The following is a 21,837-nucleotide window of genomic DNA, read 5'->3' on the forward strand; positions in this document are numbered from 1 at the left end:
ACGCATTTTTTTCAGTGCCCCCCGGACCTGGCCCACCCGAGGGCTTAAATACAACGAAGAGCGGGAGCCCGCGCAGCGTGTGTTTTTTTTCTCAGCGGGATTCGCGACCCCAGCGTGAATTCGGACGATTTTGGTTTTAAAAAAATGCTTTTTTTGGCCCTGGGGGTCCTTGTGGGACCCCTGAGCAGGTCTAGGGGGTCAGGGTGTTTCTACCCTGCCCCCTTTTCTTCTTTTTTAATCTGTTTTCTACTGTTCTACCGAGTCACAAGATCTGATGGCTGCCAACACTTCCTGGTTTGAAGTGTAGGCAGCCAATTAGAATGAAGCTCGTGGTAGGGAGGGTTCGCGAACCCACCGCGGCCATAGATATTGAAACCTTTTTCTTTTTCTAATTTCTCAGGAACTACTGAGCGGATTTACCTCATTTAACAAAAAGGACTCTTTCTGAACCAAGGGCTACCTTTTTGCCAAATTTGGTGTAATTCCGTTCAGCAGTCCGGGCTGTAGCTTTGTCTAAAGTTTCCTATGGAAAATAACATGGGGAGAATGCGTTTTGGGACCCGCTTGGCAAATCACCCCGAAACTTTCAAGGTAGGGGCTGACCGGAGCTGATCACTAGTTTTGAAAATTTTGCGAAGATTCGTCAACCGGCACCAAACTTATTGGGAAAATAAAAAACGCTTTTCCTATGGAAACTAGGTCCTCACTATAACTACCTTCTGGCGACCGCCAGTAGGTAATATACATATTAAAAGTATTCAGTGTGAATGATATGTTTTACAAATTTAGTATTTTTAATGAATTGCTGATAAATCTATATTTATTTATGTTTAAAAAACAATATCCTTACGTTTTCTTTGGTGATATTCTGATCCACGATATTTTTGTCATGATATTTTTGCAGTTTACATACAATGCAAACACAATATTTTTGTAAACAGTACTTTTGACACAATATTCATGTCTTTCGATACTGCTGTTCTCGATATTCTGTCATAAAATCAACAAGTAAACATAATATACAGGGAAAGCTACCTTGGAAGCCCTTTTGGATTAGTATGTGAAAGAGTAAAAACAGTTGTCAAAGATCTCAACATTGTTGTAGGTTATAGTCTGTTGTAGTCTGTTGCAGCAATAACAAAACTAAGGATAGGCTGGCTGAGAATTCAATGCATTCCTCAGTTACAGAAGAGGAAAAGAGATCTTTGACTGGAACGGGAGGTCTTTGTTTGACACTGTTTTTGATATTAAAGACAAACACCTTTTAAAACTAAAAGTGAGGTATTGTTTTAGCAATTTAATTTGAAAGCAGAGGAGCAGTTAGTAATGGGCAAGTTAGTTACAGTTTGCAGTAGGACTGCGGGCTCTCAGCCATCTGATTTGCAGCTATTTTTTAAAGTATTATTTTACTTGTCAAGGTCTTCAAGAGCCCTTGAGATGGCTTTTGTGGAGTTTATAGTGCTCACAACAACACTTATGCAGCATGTATTTTTGTTATTCCCTATAGTTAATCTTTTTTGTTTAAAAACTTTAGTCATGTACTGTTTGGGATTTACTAAAAGGCTTTAGCAGGTTTGGACTCTTGTAGAAACTAATATATTTTATTTTCAGTGCACACAACTGAAGGCTTCATGTCGGTACGAAATCAAGAAACCTTAGAATAATTGTGCACTAGGCAAATAAAATAAATACATTAAAAATAAATAGTTTTTGTGTTCTTTTTGGGGAAAGGTATGGAAAATAGTTTTAAAGAGAATCGAAACAGAGTTGAGCTTCTATGGCCCTTTACGAGATTATATTGCCAGTCTATATATCTGTTGCTTTCTGGAGAAGGAACATGACAAAGAGACCATTTCAATTCTCTAACTTAAAAGTTATGTTGGCAGGCTTAATGCGTTTTGTATCACTTAGTCTGTGGTTTGTCCCTAATTGTGTATTGAGGATATTGTTTGGATAATAGGGACAACTTCAAATGACCTTCTGTCTATATAGGGAATGATCAGAACACATATTAATAGCGCTCCATTTAGAATAGGCGCTCATGGGATGTGACAAGGGGGTACGGAAGATCATTTACTTCTGATGAGGGATAGATAAGAAAAATAATGATACTCTATGTAGTTATTTTGACTATCATAGTTACAAACAGCAGCTATTCCATCTTTGATTGTTCTCAGATAGATTTGTTTTTGCCAAGCAAGTTTATAGTAAGTATATGGAGGCTAGAATTACTTGCCATGCATAAATGAGAGGTGTGTGCATCTGCTAAACATGCAAGGCCCAAGTCATAAGGAAAGTTAGTATTTTGTTCCAGAATAACTACTTCTTCATTTGGAACAACTTTCTGACTATTGCAGCTTCCAAGGAGAACCTGAAAGTGATGTTTGTTACTCCAAGGCCAACACATTTTCCCGATGAAGAGATTGCTTCCTTAACATCAGCACCACCTTTGGGAGTGTCCCCTCAACCTTTCCACCCAGTGAATAAATTTTCTCCTGCTCCTGCCCTTGCAAGAAGTAAATCGGCAACCACTCTTAAAGGTGCAAGAACATGGGTTGGCAAAATAAGAATTTGTCTGAAGCATACCACTGTGGAGCTTTCGAAATTCATAAGGAGTTTAATGAAACTAAATTAGTGTCTTTAGTATAGAAATCCTTCAAACAGATGGTCAGCGGGAGCGGCAGAGGAGGACAAGGAGTGGAAATGGGTGGGGGCAGGGAGACTCTGCTCCACCTGGGAACTCTTGTTGGTTTCATAGTGATCAGATGAGACATTAGAAATGGGATTTCCCAGACCAAACTCAGGGCACCAATGACCTGTACAAACAGCCCAATTTCCTACCCACTCCTCCTACTCTGAACAGGAATCCACCATTCTTGAACAGCCCAGGAAGAGCTGACTGCTCTATACACAATTTGATCCCAGCAGACAAGAAAGGGCCACATGCACAGTGTCTCATTAACAGAAAGCCCATTTCATACTTTATTAAATTGGTACTTGTCTATACACCCAGAAAACCAGAGAGTTTCCCTCACTTCCTTTCCTGGGAAGAACAATTGATGCATTCATTGTACAAACATGGTCCAGCGTACCTGAGAGCTAGACTCAAGCGCTATCATCACGACCGGACCCTTAGATCAAACCACCGCCGTCTCCTCGCTAGCCCCCGTTTTCGCAAGACAAGAACTGGTGGCAGAGCCTTTGCGGTCATAACCTCTAAACCCTGGAATGCCCTGCCACTCTACATCTGCATCTGCTCACCTGAGTCAGAAGCCATTTTTTGACGTGCCTTGAAAACCTGGTTGTTCACCAACCTCTAGTTCTCTTCTCCGCAACTGTCATCTGTTGTCTGTCTCAGCACCGGGACACCCCCGTTGGGGGTAACTGTGCACTTTATAAACTCCTAAATAAATAAAAATAAAACATGTGACCCCCACCCAGTTATCAGCCCTCTATTTATATCCTTATGTCAGATAACAGATCAATATATCTTCCATCTAAACCCACCCCTCTAGCTAACTACCTGGGGAGGGATGGTTTGGGTAAACTAAATTACTGTATATTGCATTGATGGTGTCTTTTAGATGTGACTATGGCAATGCCGCTTTAGCCTTGTTAAGTGAAACTGAATGATCCCCTTCAATCATTGCTAATATAAAGGATTCTTCCTGGGAAATGTATGATGATTTAGCACACGTTTGTTCATCCTTGTGGTCTCTAGGGATGTAGAATGTATGTTAACTGCTGATCTCATTAAAATTTGATTAAACTGAATGAAAAACCTTCCTTGCATACCACAATTCCTCCTCTCACCTGAGACAGAGGAAGCAATTTGCCCTTTTGAAGCAAAAGGTTTTGATCTCCACTGTTAATCTTTGCAGTACTCTCATTGTATCGATCAAAAACGATGCCAAGGAAGCTTAGTGAGTTGTGCAAGACCTGCAAGTTATTAAAGTTACTGTGTTTCCTAGTTTCCATCCTTCATCATCCCATCTACTATCCTTTAATGCATTTCACCCACTGCAACCTGTTTTACTGGTGTTGATTCATGTTCTATTTTCCTGATGGCCACTTTCTCTTCATTATTTCATTTATCAGCTTTTAGATGATGCAGACTTGGTTTCCACAAGGGTATCCGTATTCATGAGTGATATTCTTGGTCTTTCCGTGTGGTTTTGCCATTGTTCAGTACATTGATGATGTGTGACTCACATCTGGTTCTGTAGATCTGCGCAAATGGGATTTGCTTACTAAATCATGGACACAAAGCCTCCAATTAAAAAACTACAATTCTGTTTGCCCGGTGTTTAATACTTGGGCCATGATATCTCTTCAAGAAAGAGGCACCTGACTGTTGAAAGTCTTCAGGCTATTGAAAGTTACTGAATCTCAAATACATACTCTTATAGGTGTGGCACACTACTGTCATCAATGGATTTTGGGTTCTGCTAACAATGTAAAACCGCTTCAGTATATTGTTAAAAAGTATATCTGTAAACCATTAACCTGGTCTATGGAAGCAGAATAGACTATTGTTTCTCTCAAAAATGCATTGTCCTCAGCCCCTGCTTCAGCTCTGCCTGATCAATCAAAGCCCTTTTCTCTGTATTGTCATGAAAGGAAGGGTTTTCCTCTTGGATTGTTGACACATCCTCGTGGAGATAAAAATAAGCCAATTACCTACTCTTCTTCTGGTCATGATGCATTAGTATTGGAAGCTCTTGATGCTTTATTCTTCTTCTGTACTTGAGGCTGCCTCCATGCTTTAACATGACGGTATCTGCTGCCCATCGCTTTGATTTCTCTGGAAATGTTGTTCAGTGTTCTTCCCTTACTGTTGCCATATCCCACGCTCTGGCTGTCCCGTTACTAATGGCACATTTCATTGTCTAAATTGTCAAGATATGGCTTACTGCTGTTTGCTGTCTTTAATATTACTTTGGTAAGTTAAGCTGTATTAAATCCAGCCTCATTGTTCCCTATATGTCCTGATGGTGAACTACATAACTAGATTGTCACTACTTCTCATTTGACAAAACCCTTCATTGATCTTACAAAGGCACCTTTGTGGGGACATGGCCTGGATGGAGACCAATATGGATCTGACTCCACTGAGCTCCCGGTTTTGGGGCCAAGAAATGTCAATGCTTTTAATCGTGTAACAAAGCTAGGAGTCAGTATATGTGGCAATGAAACAAGATAACTCAGGGGAGGTCAGAGGAGCAGCAAAAACCTAATCCATTTTACTCCTCTGTTTGGAACTGTGCTGGAGTAAACAAGATGGCCACCCACCATGGTCAAACACAAAGTGCTCCACAGGCCACTGAGAGTAGATGCAACATAATCAAAATAAAAGAAAGAAGACCTCTTCAATGGATTTTGGCAGTGAACAACTTTACTCTAAGTAAGGCATTGGTAGGGGCAGGGAGAAGCAGTAGAAAGCCAGGGAGAGCTGGAGATGCGAGCATGTAAAACTCTTGGCAACATCAATATTTGCTAGGCCCCGCTTGGTGCATCCTGGGGACCCAAAAGGGGTACTAACTGGTGGGAGAAGGACCAAAAGGTAACCAAAGAGCATAGAGATTGAACATGACTCCTAACCAGCACAAAGTGACCAAGATACCATTGATAAAAAACGGTCTTTTCATTAATTGGCTCAGGAAAAAAGGGCGCAGTACGTTTTATACCCATCAGAGAAGAGATACATCTGAACTATTATTACAGGAGATATGCAAGCTCTGGCGACTAAAGTGAATATTCAATTGCTCATAATGTAATTCAAAAAAGATAGGAACTCTTTGGGACAAAACCTCTCTAAATTCATGTCAGAATTGGACCATCATATAGAAAAAGTGGAATAGAGAGTTGCCAACCTGGAAACCAAGGCTATGGTACATTAACAAGAACGAGACAAATTTGATGATTGTGAAAACTACTATAGGCGGAATAATTTACAACTCAAAGAGATATGTTTCAGAATCTGTATTGGGAAAACCATGTAGAGAAACTTTTCAAATCCATACTGAAAGCTCCAGAGAACTTGAAAATACTTTTGGACTACACTTATAGAGTCTGCTCAGGCTTTCAAAAACAACAAAATCCCTCCCCACATTTGCTAATTAGAATTCAGTTCCACCACCTCAAAAAAAAACTTTTTGCTGATGCCCCACAAACAGACAATATCCATCTTGTAGGCAATACTATAATGATTTTTCAAGAAGTGTCTCTGTATGCCTTCAACAGCAGATGAGAATTCAAAGAAGTTACATCCCATCTTAGAAATGAGAAAATTCCATATCAATGGGGGTTTCCGTTTTGCAACACATTCACCATAAAGGGAAAGCAGCATACTGTTCATCCCAAAGAGCAGATAAAGCAAATTCTAAGTGTGAAAATTCTCAATGATGGAAAAACCTCAAATTCTCAACGAACATAGCAGAGAAAGCGTTCCATGAAAGATATAAATGAGCAGCCTCTACTATGAAGACTTAAAAATAAAGAGACACATGAAGCTACCTTGCATGAAGCACCCCCCACTGGCCAACATGGCTATAGTTGGTAAAATGTAAAACAAAATCAGTCCCTATGATACCTGGCTGCTGGAATCAATGGGAGAGGGTCAATTATTCCAGACTGATCAGCAATCTAAATCAGACACTGATAGTATGCTTCTCCATAAAGAACTTATAGGCACATTCTGGGCCCCTGCTAATGATCCAGAAGTTGCCCAGTCCTGTCTATAACTCGTCATGACCTGGCAATTTAACTTAACAAAAATTTGGTTATGATGTTGTAAAAAGTGTTTTTATAGTTTTTTTTCTTTTTTGTTGTGTATTGTTAGACCGTTAGGTGCAGAAACAGATTATATACGGACACTGACACAATATTGTGTCAACAACAATATTGTGTTCCTATTCTTATAATGATAAGTACCAAATAGAGGTAAAAAGATATTGTTGACACTAATATCATCCAAAAATATACAAAAATATCGCTTTTTTGTAGAAATAGAGTTTAAAGTAGTAAATATTAAGTATTTTAAGATATAAATTTATGATAATGTAAATGTAATACATCCACTAATATTTAATACTTGATATAAATCTATGCTTATATAAATGCACAAACACACATACATATGTGTGTGTGTGTATATATATATTTATATATAAATAACTAATTAATTGATAAAAATCTTTTTTTTACATTACATCAATTTTTCAAATATGTTAAATGATTCAATATGAGTATATATATAAATATGGGCGTATCTCTCCCCGGATAAAATCAACAGATATTTTGGTGTTGCCACATCTGATTGCCCACGATGCCGTCTCCCAAGTGCTGACTTCTTACACATGCTATGGTCTTGCCACTTGTTATTGCCCTATTGGCGCAAAGTATTAGACACGCTCACGAAATGCACCAAGGTTGTAGTGCCTGCTACGTGGAAGGTCTGTATCCTGGGGCTTTACACGCGCACCAAGGCGAACAAAGTAAGTTCCAGATTCAGGGACCTAGGCCTCATAACATCCAAGCGATTGATAACTAAAAGGTGGAAGCGCGGGGATCCCCTTGAAGCATCACACTGGGTGAAGTCCCTGGAGATCTGGGCACAGGCGGAGAGCACCTCCCTACATAGGGAAGAAACGGCAGGGATTACGGAAATATCCCATAGCGGGTACTTGGGATGACATGCTCAAAACCCTTGTGCGTTCAGATGTTGCACTGCAGGTAGCATCCGCACAACACACAGGAGAAAGTACCTGACACGCTGCCCAGGAATTGAAGATATGTAGCACATCACAGATACCCCAATACTTGAGATTGATTAAGCCACAAACCTCACATTCCTCACGGTTACCTACACAGGCATGAGTAGACACCATGTGCTACCCTAGTATCCCAGCAGCAAACTGTACAGCAGAAACAGCAGCCCACACTTGCCACACGTACACGACCCCAGTTACGATTATAGGTTATGCCCCCCGCAGACTAGTTTTAGATACTTGAAAATGTTAGATGTCTCTTTCTGGCACGCCTTGTTGATTTGGTTTGGATTTTTCCTCTTTTTTAGAATTTTATTAGATGTGATTAAAATGTTCAGTTTATAAAAAAATGGGGGAACAGATATCTGAAATATAGCAGTGTTAAAAGCAACTATAAAAACCAAATGACGAGTCAGCACTATGCTCCAATTACAATGCTATGTAGATATATGAGTGGGAGTAGATATGTATCGAGGCACTGGATAGTTGCAGCCCACTCACCGATTGGAGTTGATAGCATGTGCAAGTTAGAGTTATTAATGATGACATATATGTGTACAAAGACCTCTGCACCACGGACACGTAATGTGTTAGAAACAGTATTTGTGTAAGATATTGATCCGAATGTGAAAATATATACACGAAATATGTTGATATAGACGCATTGGAATTTGTCATTTATTCTGTATGTAATAATAAAAGGATAAAAGCTAATAAAGATATTTCTTTTAAAAATGAGTATATATATAAATATTTATGTATGATCATATTAATACATTTAAAATATAAAAAAGATGTAATATAAAATAAATATTTTCAACAATTATGTTACAATAAATATATATATATACATTACTTACTGGCGGTCACCAGTAGGTAGTTATAGTTAGGACCTTGTTTCTATTCAAAAAGCGTTTTTTCTTTTCCCAATAACTTTGGCGCCGGTTGACGAATCTTCTCGAAATTTTCAAAACTAGTGGGGCGCTCCGGTCAGCTCCTGTCTTAAAGTTTTTGGGGTGAATCGTCAAGCGGGGGCTGAGAAAAAAGGGGGGGTCCAAAAACACATTTTCCCCATGTTATTTTCCATTGGAAACTTTATATAAAGCTACAGCCAAACTGCTGAACGGAATTACACCAAATTTGGCAAACAGGTAGCCCCTGGTTCAGAAAGAGCCCTTTTTGTTAAATGGTGTAAATCCGTTCAGTAGTTCCTGAGAAATTAGAAAAAGAAAAAGTTTCAATATCTGGGGCAGCGGTGGGTTTGCGAACACTCCCGGGCACGAGCCTCACTCTGATTGCCTGCCAACACTCCAAACCAGGAAGTGTTGGCAGCCTTCTTGTGACTCGGTAGAACCGAGTCACAAGAAAACAGTAAAACTAAGGTTAAAAAACAAGAAAAGGGGGCAGGGTAGAAACGGCAGGCCGGGCCAGCTTTTCCACACTTGTCATATCAGGTCCTGCCCCCTTCCTGTACCACTGTGCAAACGTGCCCCCTGGCGCGTTTAGAGTTGGGGGATTGAGTGCCCTTGAATCCTGAGGGTTCCTGGGGGCCAACTAGCCCACCAGGTACCTCCAGTAAGTGCCACAGAGTTGCACTGCAGAGAGGTGTAAAAAGGGGCGTGGCCTCAGACCACCTCTCTGCAACGCAGTTTAGTGGCACTTACTGTTGCGTTTTAAGTTGGAGGATTAATTCCCCTTCAATACTGAGGGTCCCTGGGGACCAACTAGCCCACCAGGTACCTCCAGTAAGCGCCACAGAGCTACATTGTAGAGAGGAGTTCCGAGCCCACGTCCCTTTTTACACCACTCTGCAAATGCGGCTTCTGGTGCACTGCTGGTGGGGTGATGAGGTCCTCTTGAGTCCTGAGGACCTCAGGACACAAGTGGACTTCATCGTCTGAGCAGCAGTGCGCCAGAGGCCGCGTTTGCAACGTGGTATAAAAAGGGGCGTGGCCTAGGAACACCTCTCTGCAACGCAGCTCTGTGGCACTTCCTGGAGGTACCTGGTGGGCTACTTGGCCACCAGGAACCTTTAGGATTCAAGGGGACTTAATAGGGATGTTATAGTTAGAAATTAATATTTATAAAACCTTAGAAATTACCTAAAAAAAACATGGGATTGAGGCACATTATAATTAGAAATTTCCGTTTAAAAAACCATTGAAATTCGCTGAAAAACACATAGGTTTCAGGGACGTTATAGTTAGAAATTAGCATTTAAAAAAATCATTGAGATTAACTGAAAAAACCATAGGTTTCAGGCTTGTTATAGTTAGAAATTAGCCTTTAAAAAAACCTTATAAATTCACAGAAAAAACCATAGGTTTCAGGGACGTTATAGTTAGTTGGACATTTCACTCTTACAAAACCATAGAAATTCCGCCGTTATAGTAAGTTCAGCTAACTATAACTCGCGCCCCTGCAATGCACTGCTGATGACGTGACATATTATATCATGCATGACATGGTCAGTGACATCACTGATGACATCGGGAGCGGGTCTTTAATAGCTGGTATAGCCACTACAGCGGGCTATAAGGCTATATTATAACGTATCTACCTTCTGTGTCAATCAGTGTTTCCTCTATGTGTAGAGGAGTACCTGGTCAAACCCAAATTAGTACGCCCCTGGCGTACGTCGAGTAACTTGGGGCATGTAGCTGTCCCCTCCATCTCCTCTGTAAGGGCCTGATTCACAGAACTAACTTAAGACAAAATCCTAAACTTTCTACTTTTGGTATTCACAGAAGGCACTTACGATTTTTGGTATTCACAGAATGCACTTACGACTACTAAATTTACGTCCACACTTGGGCTGGAATTTCCACCCCGGTCCAGAGATTCCGTCCCGGGGCGGATGTTCCGGCCCCGGGCAGGAATTCCCGCCCGGGGCGGAATCTCCCCCTCCGGCCCGGAATCTCCGCTATCGGGCCGGAATACCTGCATTTAGGCAATTTGAGCATTAACTCAATGCTAAACACCTGTCCAAATGCCTACCATCACCCACCATGCATCAGCTCACACACTGCAGCCAATCCCAGCCCTGCAGCACATATGAAAGCAGAGCAGACACACAGAAACTCTGTCAACATGTCGCTAAATGTGTTTGCTGCTCTGCCCCTTGCCATGCGGCAAGAAGACTTGAGGAGGAGAAGGAGGAGAAGAGAGAGGATCTTCAGACAAAGGATCAATCTATTTGGGATGTCCAGCCTAGATGTACGGGCCAGATACCATTTCCCTCTGATCGAGCGGAGCGGTTACCAGCTAGAGATACACACAATCCACAGAAAAGTGTGGCTCAATGGTTAGAGCGGCAGACCCTGATGCAGATGTCTGGCCCGGGACCAGGGTTCAATTCCCGCCTCGGCGGCTCTTGGATTCAATTTCCCCGGACCTGATAATTCTTGCCTCGGTGCCTATTCTAATCATGGGTCCCACTGTGCAACTCTGGGCAATAGCTTGCTTAATCTCCACAACGGTCCCCACAGCGCTAGGATGCCTGGCTTCACCTTGGGAGTGCCCAGGAGTGGACATCTCACAGGAAAACCAGGAAGGGTTCCACAGCGGTATGAATACAGCGCTACGAGACCTCTGGGTAGAAGTGCGCTATATAAGTACAAATACATTTACATTTACATACTCACCTGGGCCCATAAACATTCATACAAATGCTAGTAAGCTCCGCTCGGGTCAATTTAGTGTGATGATACCTGCAAGGTAAATTTATCTTACCAATTCTAACCAACTCTTCGTCCGAATATAATTTCCTCTGATCAATGGATCTAGTTGTTAGCAGTATAGGTGTAATACCCTCTAAATATATACTTTAAATGACCACTAACTCAAGAGAGTTTTAAATGTTTATATAGTAAGTTTCATGTGAACCAAAGGATGCAAAGTACAGTTTGAACTCCGTTTTCTTAAGGAAGGAAATCAATTTAAGTCAGTGATTGCAGACTAAGTTATAATAATGACAGTACCTGAAAAAGGAGGAAAACTGAGAGGGCAGTACAATGACATGCTACACAGAATTATATTTACCTAGAATAGTGTGGAAACCAACCCCTTAGCCTAGGAGCAGGACTGGCTCCCCTGGGACAGGTCAGGAGACCAAAGGATTCAAGACAGGATAGGTGACCTCTTCTAGTCCGGCGCCTGCATCGCACCCCTCTCTGATACTCTCTTCCTCCTCGATTCTTCTGCGATGTTCTTCTAACTCTTTTCCTACTTCCCTCCTCGGTTCTTCCGCGATGTTTTTCTAATTTAGCTTTGGTTCTAAGTTCTGTAGTTCGGTTCTTCTTTAGGATCTGCTTAATTCTCGGACAGCATCTCGGTCTCTCAGCATCTCTGCAGTATGAGCGGGGAAATCTAACTAACTAAATTACCTCAATTATACTCTTCTAATGGTAACCACCACCCCTAAATGTTTCAAGTTCATGAAACGCTTAATTTTAATTGGACTAGCAAGGGGGGATGATCATCACACCATGCTAAGTTCTAATATTTTTCTAAAGCTTATTGTTTAATGTTCCCACCCCTTAATTTACTTTCCCAAGCTTTATTTCCCATCCATATTCACATCTTAATCAATACATTGTATATAATTTGGTTCCTGTTCACAGGACATCATGCTGGTTCCCAGGACATGTTGCTGTTTTCTTTTGGATGGCATTCAAGGCTTTGCATCACAGTTCCAAGTTTGTTCTTTACTGCGCATGTGAACTAGTCACATGATACACGAGCCTCAGTCCCTCTTGGAGGCCCAAATACGAACTAATAGAGATGTCAAAGAAAAGAATATTAAAATAAAAAATAAATGGTTTTTACTGTATACCACCTATCTCTACTCTACTCCCATTTACTTATAATAATCTTTCGCATTAGAATTTTAGTAAACTTACATGGTTTAGTTTCAGCAAAGCATGCGCATTATCATGTGGGTTTCAAGCGGCCATTTTAAGAGCAACTGCGCAGCTCTAAAGATTTCCCTTCAAGCGATAGTACGTCATACTACGTAGACGCATGCGCAATGCAGCATCCCGCGTTTAGCAGCCATTTTAGAGACACACGGGTTACTTGTTAGTAATACACATAGGCAAGCTTCAAGCTAGATTCATATGTACGAATTCTGGTGCAGATTAGTACTTACAAACACAATTATTACAGAGTAATGAGTTATTTGAGGGAATTGCTTCTGAGCAAGTCTCCTTTTATACGAGTCCTTGCTCCATGAATCCCCTCTTTGATGGCATTTTATGCCATCACTAATTTCCCACCACCTAATCAGATGCCAACTTTAGCACATTTCAACTCATTGTATTTTCACTTCTTTCCCTTTTCATTTACTGTATATCGTTTTCTTTTCTTGCAACACTTGAACCATGTCATTATTGCTAAAACGAATAGTGTTATTCTTAATACTGGTAGTATTATTTAACCTACAAGACTATTACCTAAGTTAGAAAAACAGCCGCCTATGGTTGTAATACTATTTGTTAATTTCTTCCATACACTGTCAACTTCCAGTGGTTTCAAATCTTCCTCTAATTTCGTGATGTTTTTAATATATCTTCCAATTTCGACACTTTTGTCAGGAATGTAAGTGCAACAATGCTGCGCTTTCAACATTTTACAGACTCTGCCCTCATTTGCCAATATTATAGTCGATTTTGCAAAACCATAGATCTAATCGCAACCAATTCTGTATTAATCATTAAGAATCCCCCAGCAGTATCAGTCGATTGATGATCAACCACTGTAGATAATTGACAAATCCTGCGTGAGTTCAGAATTACTCCCACTGAAGGTATCAATGCACTGAATATATCACCTATTATTTCTGAAAAACTAGCTCTCTTCATACGTGTTAGTTCCTTTTTGTTTTCATTGCTTCCAGTGATTCTTTTTACATGGTACACCTTTGGGAATACTATTCCAAAATAGCAACTCCCGTACCAATGATCAGGCAGCCTAAAATATGCTTTGTCTCCACATACATAATAAATTCCAGGAAATACTGGATCTGTTCCACCTTTTAGTCCCCATCCCCCAATTACTAAAACATTATGTTCACATTCACTGGAACCAATAAATACATTGTTATATTCAGTCTATGGAGGCAGATCTTCCCTTTCTTTTCAAAGTCTAGGGACATAGCAGCATGAGCCTTGCCAGTTGTATACATATTTTCTTTCTCAGCCCATTGAGGTATCTGAGGTTTCAGTTCAGAGGCCTTTCTTTGGAAGTCCTGACTCCTTTGCTCAACTAAATTCAAAAATATCTTTTCTTCTTCACGTAATTTACATGTTAAATTGTGCTTGTGTGCTTCAACTATATCTATTGTTTTCATAGTTAGAAAATATTCTCCCATAAACTGTGCATCCCTTGTACTAAGAACTGGGGTCATGCTCTTTCGCATAGGAACCTCAGAAAAAATCACATCTACATTAGAATAATAATATTGTAATTTTCCTGTTCTATAAAACAGACTTGCTAACACTCTACAAGAAATACCATAGGTCAAGGGAATATGGTGGAATGTTACACCTTCCGCTACTGATGCTGGTAATTTCATACATACATAACAATCACTCACTTCCATAGTGTCTACATATTGCACTAATAGATTTGTGAAAACATCTAAAGCAGTGTCATTACTTGTCACAGTGTGGTGTACATCTAACTCATCTGGTGCTCCTAAATCTACTCTTTCTCTTTCAGTCTTGGACTCATTCGGTACTCCTCATTCTACCCTATCTCCTTTAATGTTATCTAACCTTTCATGCGTACTTGTGTTATTCTTTTCTTTTGTAACCATCAAATAAGGAATGGCTACTGTCAGTACTAACCAAATTATGAGTACTAAAAATATACTACATATACATATTTCACAACATTTTTGTCCACAATTTCATTTCGGTTTTCCAGCAGCCCTATCATCAGCCATCTTGGGCTAAAAAGATCTCTCTTCTCTAATTCAGATTAAGATTTGAAATATAATTTCTTGGGAAATTTTCAAGTTGATCTCACTTCTTCGGCAATCTGTTCTGCACTTACTTCTTCATCACTTTCTTCATTTAAATCTAAATTCTCGAAATCTTCAAGAATTACATAGGTCCATTCAGGACCTTTGAACTTATTGTTTAATATTCTTAATCTTTGACTTTGTCGTCTGGGCTGTTCAGCAGATGTCCGACACTGACTAGAAATTTTGTTTACTTGGTCAGGTACTTGGTTAACTGTTTTGAAATTATACTTTAACCTTTTCACAACACTTGGCCAGTTATCACCCCTTCTGACCCTTTTTGCTTGTACTGCACTGTCACTGTCTTCGAGTGTTCTTTTATTTTCATTAAGTTGTGGCACAATTTGATTGTTTTCGTTTTCAGAAACCCTTTCTATCTGACCCTGTCCAGGGCTTGTTTTTGCAATGTCTTTTTCTGCCTGGTTGGGTTCTTCTTCCCTGTCTTGACCCTGTTCAGGTTTTATTTCAGTTTTCTCTTCTTCTACCTGAACTTGTTCTTCTTTTCCTGTCTGGTCCTGCTCAGGTCTTATTGCACTTTGGGTTTCTGCAGCCCGAACAAATTTTTCTAGACCTATCTGTCCCTCCCCAGACTTGTGAATGGTTTCATCCACTTCCGTCTGAGTAGATTGTTCTTTCCTTATCTGGTCCTGCTCAGGTTCTCCAATAATTGTATTTTCACCTTCCTGAGCTTGTTCTTCTATACCTATCTGGTCCTCATGAATTTCCTGCCTTTCTAACTTTGTTTGACTTCTCGTTCTCACAATTACTCCAGGCATGTCAACTACTGGTATCCAGTCATCCTGACTTGTGCTCGGATGTTCTTGTTCAGCTATTTCAGGATCTGATATTCTAGATCCTTCAGCTCTTCCACCTTCTGCAGCCTCAACCGCTTGTGTCAGTTGAGAACCTTCCGTGTCAAGTGCTGGTACTCTCTTGATATGGCTTGCATGAATCCAATTAGGCAAGCCTGTACATTTCACTGCTGTGGTTATAACCAATATAACCTGATGTGATTATCCCCACCTGGGTGCTAGACATGACTCTCGAGTGTGTTCCTTCACCACCACCCAATCACCAGGATTCAGATCATGTGCTTGATTCGGCTGCGTGGCAAGTGCGTCTTCTCCAACCTGGTGAGCGATAGAACGTACTAGGCCAGCCATTTCTTTGCAATATTCCAATACCAAGTCATCATATATATTCAACAGTTTGTGACCTGGTATACATGCCTGCCTCATTGCTCTTCCCATGAGTATTTCATGGGGACTCAACCCTGTATTCCTATCAGGAATGCTTCTGAGCCCCATCAGAACAAGAGGTAAAGCATCAGGCCATTCTACTGGTATGGATTCACATACCTTTCCCAGTCTTGCTTTCATAGTGCCATTCACTTGTTCTACCACTCCAGAAGCCTCTGGGCGGTATGCACAGTGCAGTTTTTGTTCAATTTTCAATGCTTCACAGATTAGTCGAATTACTTCATTATTAAAATGAGACCCTCTATCTGATTCCAAGTTCACTAGAAAAACGAACCGTGGAATCAATTCTCTCAACAATTATTTAGCAACTGTTATACTGTCATTTCTTCCAGTAGGGTAGGCCTCCACCCACTGTGAGAATAAACAAACTATGACAAGTATACACTTCAAACCTCTGCAAGGTGGTAATTGGATAAAATCTAATTGTAACCTTAGAAATGACCCATCGACTTTTCCAATTTTTCCTGTACTGACCACTGTCTTTTGACCTGGATTCATTTGTTGACAAATTATGGGGCATACTATCAAGAAACGGCGTTAAAATTATCGCCGCTTTAGCGGCAGAAAACTGCTGCTAAAGCGGTGATAATGGGCTTGATAATATGCCCTTGAGAATTCCTATGGAAGCCCATGTTCTAGTGTCAACATGGACTTCTTTAGCTAAAGCGGCGATAATTTTAACGCCGTGCTTGATAATATGCCCCTAAGCATCCTGGCATAGCCTCTCTGCTATACTCCTAAACCTTGGATTGTACCAATCTTGCTTGAAGAGTCTGATCATGGCATCCCTGCCTACATGGGTGTCACCGTGGTACATCCTAGCAAATTGGGAAAGCATACAGTTTGGCATTACTGGCCTGCCATCTAGGTGAACCCACATATCGTCTTGTGACCTTTTTTCGCATCCTTCTTTCACCCATTCCTCCTTTTCTTTCAAGTCTACTTCCTCTTGTAGTTGTCTTACTTCTTCCCATTTTTCTAATCCTGAGAGTAGCATAAGTTGGCAGCTCATTCCACTTGTTTAAATTTTCTTTTTCACTGCCATTTTATATTTGGCACAATTTTGGGCAACCTGGTCAGCATACCTGTTACCAGCTGTCACATAGTGATTTCCTGACTGACGTGCGGCACACTTGACCACTGCCACATTTTTTGGCAATTGTATTGCTTCCAGCAGTTCTTTTACGAATTTACCATTTTTGATTGGGGATCCTGAAGAAGTCAAGAAATCCCTCTGCATCCAGAGCTGGCCAAAATCATGCACCACCCCGTAACCATACTGGCTATCAGTAAAAATTGTCACTTTCCAATTTTTCCCAATTTTACACACTTTAATTAAAGCAAACCAATTTGGCTACTTATGCAGATTTTACTCCTGGTAAATAGGATGCTTTGACTATTCCAGCCAATATACACACAGTGTAAGCAGCACTTAATCCTCCCTCCTCATGACGCATACACGAGCTATCTACAAACAGCTCATGTTCCATATTCTTCAGGGGTTCTTCTTGTATGTCTGGACAGGGTTTAGTGCAGAGTTCAGTCACGTCCAGACAGTCGTGTTCGACCTCATCTCTCACTTCTTCTCCAGATACATCTGGCAACAAGGTAGCTGGGTTTAAAATGGTACACCTGACTATTGTCACATTCTCAGCACCTAATATGATTCTTTCATACTTAGTCATCCGACTAGGGGTAAGATACTGAGTTTGAGTTCTTGTCAACAGAATCGCAACTGAATGTGGAACATGCACCTTTACCAGATGTCCCATCACAATTGACTCACTTTGCTCTAGACTGGTACAGGTTGCAGCTACTGCTTTTAAACAACCAGGTAAAGCTGAGGCTACCCGGTCCAAAGTAGCAGAAAAATATGCCACTGGTCGTCGCATCAAGCCATGTCTCTGTGTCAAAACTGAAAGTGCACAACTATTCCTTTCACAACAAAATAGTGCAAATTCTTTTGAGTAATCTGGTATACCTAAGGCAGGAGCTTCACACAGACATTTTTGGAATTTTACAAATGCTTCCATACTTTCCTCATCCCATTCTATTGGATCTTTTGCTCGTTTCTTGGTCATTTGTATTAAGGGTTTGGCCAGCAAAGAAAACCCTACAATCCACTGCCTACAGTATCCCACAACTCCAAGGAACATTCTTATTTCTCGCTGGGTTTCAGGTAATTTCATCTGTCTTATTATTTCTATTCTCTCTGGAGTCACTCTCCTCACTCCACGTTCTATTTGGTGTCCAAGATATTTGACTTCGGTTTGTCAAAACTGTAATTTTTCTGGGGACACTTTATGTCCACCTTCAGCCAAATGGTTCAACAAGGCAATCGAATCAGCAACACAGTCATCTCTTGTTTTAGATGCGACTAGTAAGTCATCAATATACTGCACCAGGACTGACTTACTAGGCAACATCAAAGTTTCAAGACACTTTTTCAAAATTTTATTAAAAATTGAAGGACTTTCAGTATACCCTTGAGGAACACGATTCCAAATGAAAATACGATCCTCAAATTTAAAGGAAGACAAATATTGCCTATCAGGATGCAATGGAATAGAAAAGAAAGTGTGACATAAATCAATTACAGTAAACCATCCTGCATTCCATGGTACCTGATACAGAATTACTGCTGGGTTAGGCACTACAGGGCAGCATGGTACAACAATCTTGTTGATTTTTTGTAAATCTTGAACCACCCTATATTTCCCATTGGGTTTCTTAATTTGAATTATAGGTGAATTGCATGGACTGCTCATTATTTCTTTTAGAATGCCTTGTTCCACCATTCGATCAATTTCTGCTGCTACACCAGCTTTAACTTCGGGACTCATTTTATATTGGCGAGTGTTAGGATAGACTGCACCTTCCTTCGCGGTTACTTTTACTGGATCTACATTTGCCATTAGTCCTACGTCTTTACCTGTAAAATCTCACACATCTGGATTGACTGTCAATTTGACCTCATCTGGCAAATCATCTTTTGTCATCAGAGAATACACTTCCTCTACCTCTGTGCCTTGTTTAGCTAACATGATTTTATTCATCTGGGGTTTGAATTGCAGCACCGTCCGGTGTGCAAAATATTGTGCAATTCATCGTGCATAGTAGGTCTCTTCCTAATAAATTTACAGGGCTGGAGTCACACACTACGAATTTGTGCATTTCCCTATAATTGCCAATGCGTACCTCCATGGGTTCTGCAATAGGGGTTCTAATCTGCTTATTGGAAACGCCCACTACTTGGATTGAATCTCCCGAGAGGGGTAGGTTTGGAATGTCTGCTGTTGTCACAGTAGAACGGGTAGCACCAGTGTCCAACAAAAAGGTCATATCTTTTCCTTCTACTTTCCCATCAATATATGGACCTGACTGATCTTCCGGTAAGGATGCGCCACGTACGAACTCCTCTTCCTCCCCCCTCAGGCAGTGTCATTGATCGCTATCACTGAAATAATTATCCTGTAAAAGAAATTGTGATGTTACAGAATTTTTCTTACCACTTCCTCCTTGAAATCTGGTGTCCGCACTGTACTTGGCTTGGTTCACAAAATTTGGCATAGGGGCAGGTGGCAACTGACTCTGTAGATTAACAACCTGCTGCAGTTGGCTCATTATCACCTCATTCTGCATCTGTGGATTTAAATTTAGATTTGGGCCATTATTATACTGTATACTTTTACACTCGTTTTGCCCCAATTTTCCGCACTCGTGACAGGGAAACTTTTTCTTAGCCTCCTCTCTACTCATTCTCGGCTTCGGTTTTCCCCCGTTATTTTTACCTTGACCTTGCCCTTTTCCTTGATTTCCTGTCTGACTATTTAATTGGAGTTCCTGCTGTTCTGCTAGTTTTACTCGGGCCCACATCACTTTTTCTTCTAACTTTTTCAGTTTATTGTCAATTTCATCTCCGCAGTACTTTGCCTACTTGAGTATATCATCTATTGGCCTTGCTTGCCAACACAACATGTGTTGGCGAATCATGTCTCCAATTTCTGGGTTTAATCCTGTCACAAATCGATATACAAAATGTCCCATATCTTTATCTCCAATATTCTCAAATCCGCTATATTGCTTAAACACGTGCAGCAGTTGTTCATAATACGTATGTACCGACTCATTTCTATCCTGGGTTGTTCGGTCTATTTTTACCCTATCTGTTTCTTTCAGAGGAATTTTCCCTTTCAAGAAAGTGATCACCTGGTGATATTTCTTCATTACCTCTTCTGAAGGAGCTCCTGTTTTCTCATCTCTCAGGTATTCTTCACTAGGCCAATCAACGGTAATTTTACATTCTGTCCACAAATCTGCAGTTACTACTATGTCAGACGACCATCTAAATCTTTTAGCAAAGCCTTTGAAACCTTCACAAATCTCTCAACTTGCCTGTACCATTCAACTGTTTTTTCTCTTAGCTTCAGGAAATCATTAGTAAATGACAAAATATTCTGTCTTGTCCATGGAACATGTACATATCCTCCTCCTGGTACCTCTCTCATGGGACATAGTCCTTCAACCTTTCCTGTTTCTTTCAACAGATATTCAGAGGCTGTTCTATTTGCCTGTGCTTCTTCTTTTTTCCTCATCCATCTAGCTTTCCACTTGTCTAGATCACCCCATTTTTGCAGGATGTTCATTAATTCTTTAACCTGTAATTTTCTTCCGGACACATTCATATTTTCTAAGTCTTTATCACTGAATTCTGCTCTGTGTGGTTTCTGTAATACCTTGGATTTCCCAATTTCGATTCCCATTTCATGGGCTAAATCTGTTAATTTCTCATGTAATACTTTTGTATTTCTGGTGATACTCCTACAAATGAACAGAGGGGTGGGCGGAATTTGCGTAGTCGCACTTTGCAAAGCTCCGCAAAATGGTAAAAAATCTCCGCGAACACACAGAAATTCCGCGGACATGCGAAATTGCTTGTTCGCGATGCTTTTTTCCTGTTCACGATTGCTGTTTGCGTGCTCGGGGGAAATATCTCCCGAACACGCATTTTGAGAATGCGAACAAGCAAAGAATTCCGTTAAGCCGCAGAACACCGAATTTTGGGCAATTCCGCGTTCTCCCCGGAACGCGAAATTACCCAAATTCCGCGAGCGGAATGGAATTTACTGCCCAGGCCTAATGACTGTAAGTATTTAGTCTGTCTAGTCCCACATTTCCAGCTATCATTTCTTTCAATTCTACTTTTAATTTGTAATATCTAAAATTTTCAGTGGCGGTTTTGGCTTGTCTATTCCCTGTGCCCACCTTTTTATTTCTTCTGATGATACTATTGTGGCATTTTTGACTCCTGTGGAAGTCTCTATCTGTACTTCCCTTGAACTACTAAGTGTATTTCTTCTTGGAGTTTCATTTATCTGTCATCTTATTGGTAAATCCATTAATGATATCACTGACTCACATTCACTGCCTTGGTCATCAACTATTATTTTCTCCTTTCTTTGTTCAATTACAGGTGTGAACATTACTGGAGGTTTGGGGCCGATCACTTTATTCCCATACAGTGGAGCAACCGGACCTATAGTCACTGGGATGGTTAATGCTTCAGGATGGGTATTCAATTGGGTTATTTTCTCCATCAAGTCTTCTCTGTTCTTATTCATTGCCTCTCTTTCTTTTTCCTGAAGTGCCCTTCCATTCGTTGAACCATGTATAACTTGTGGAACCAATGGTATTCCTAAACCCGAGGCACTAGGAATAGTTCTACTGGTTTCATCTTGATATGGCTTGTGGAGATTCCGGGCCGGAGGTGGAGATTCCGCCCCGG

This window comes from Triturus cristatus, chromosome 2_2 (genome assembly GCF_964204655.1).
Source record: "Triturus cristatus chromosome 2_2, aTriCri1.1, whole genome shotgun sequence".
Classification (NCBI taxonomy): Eukaryota; Metazoa; Chordata; class Amphibia; order Caudata; family Salamandridae; genus Triturus; species Triturus cristatus.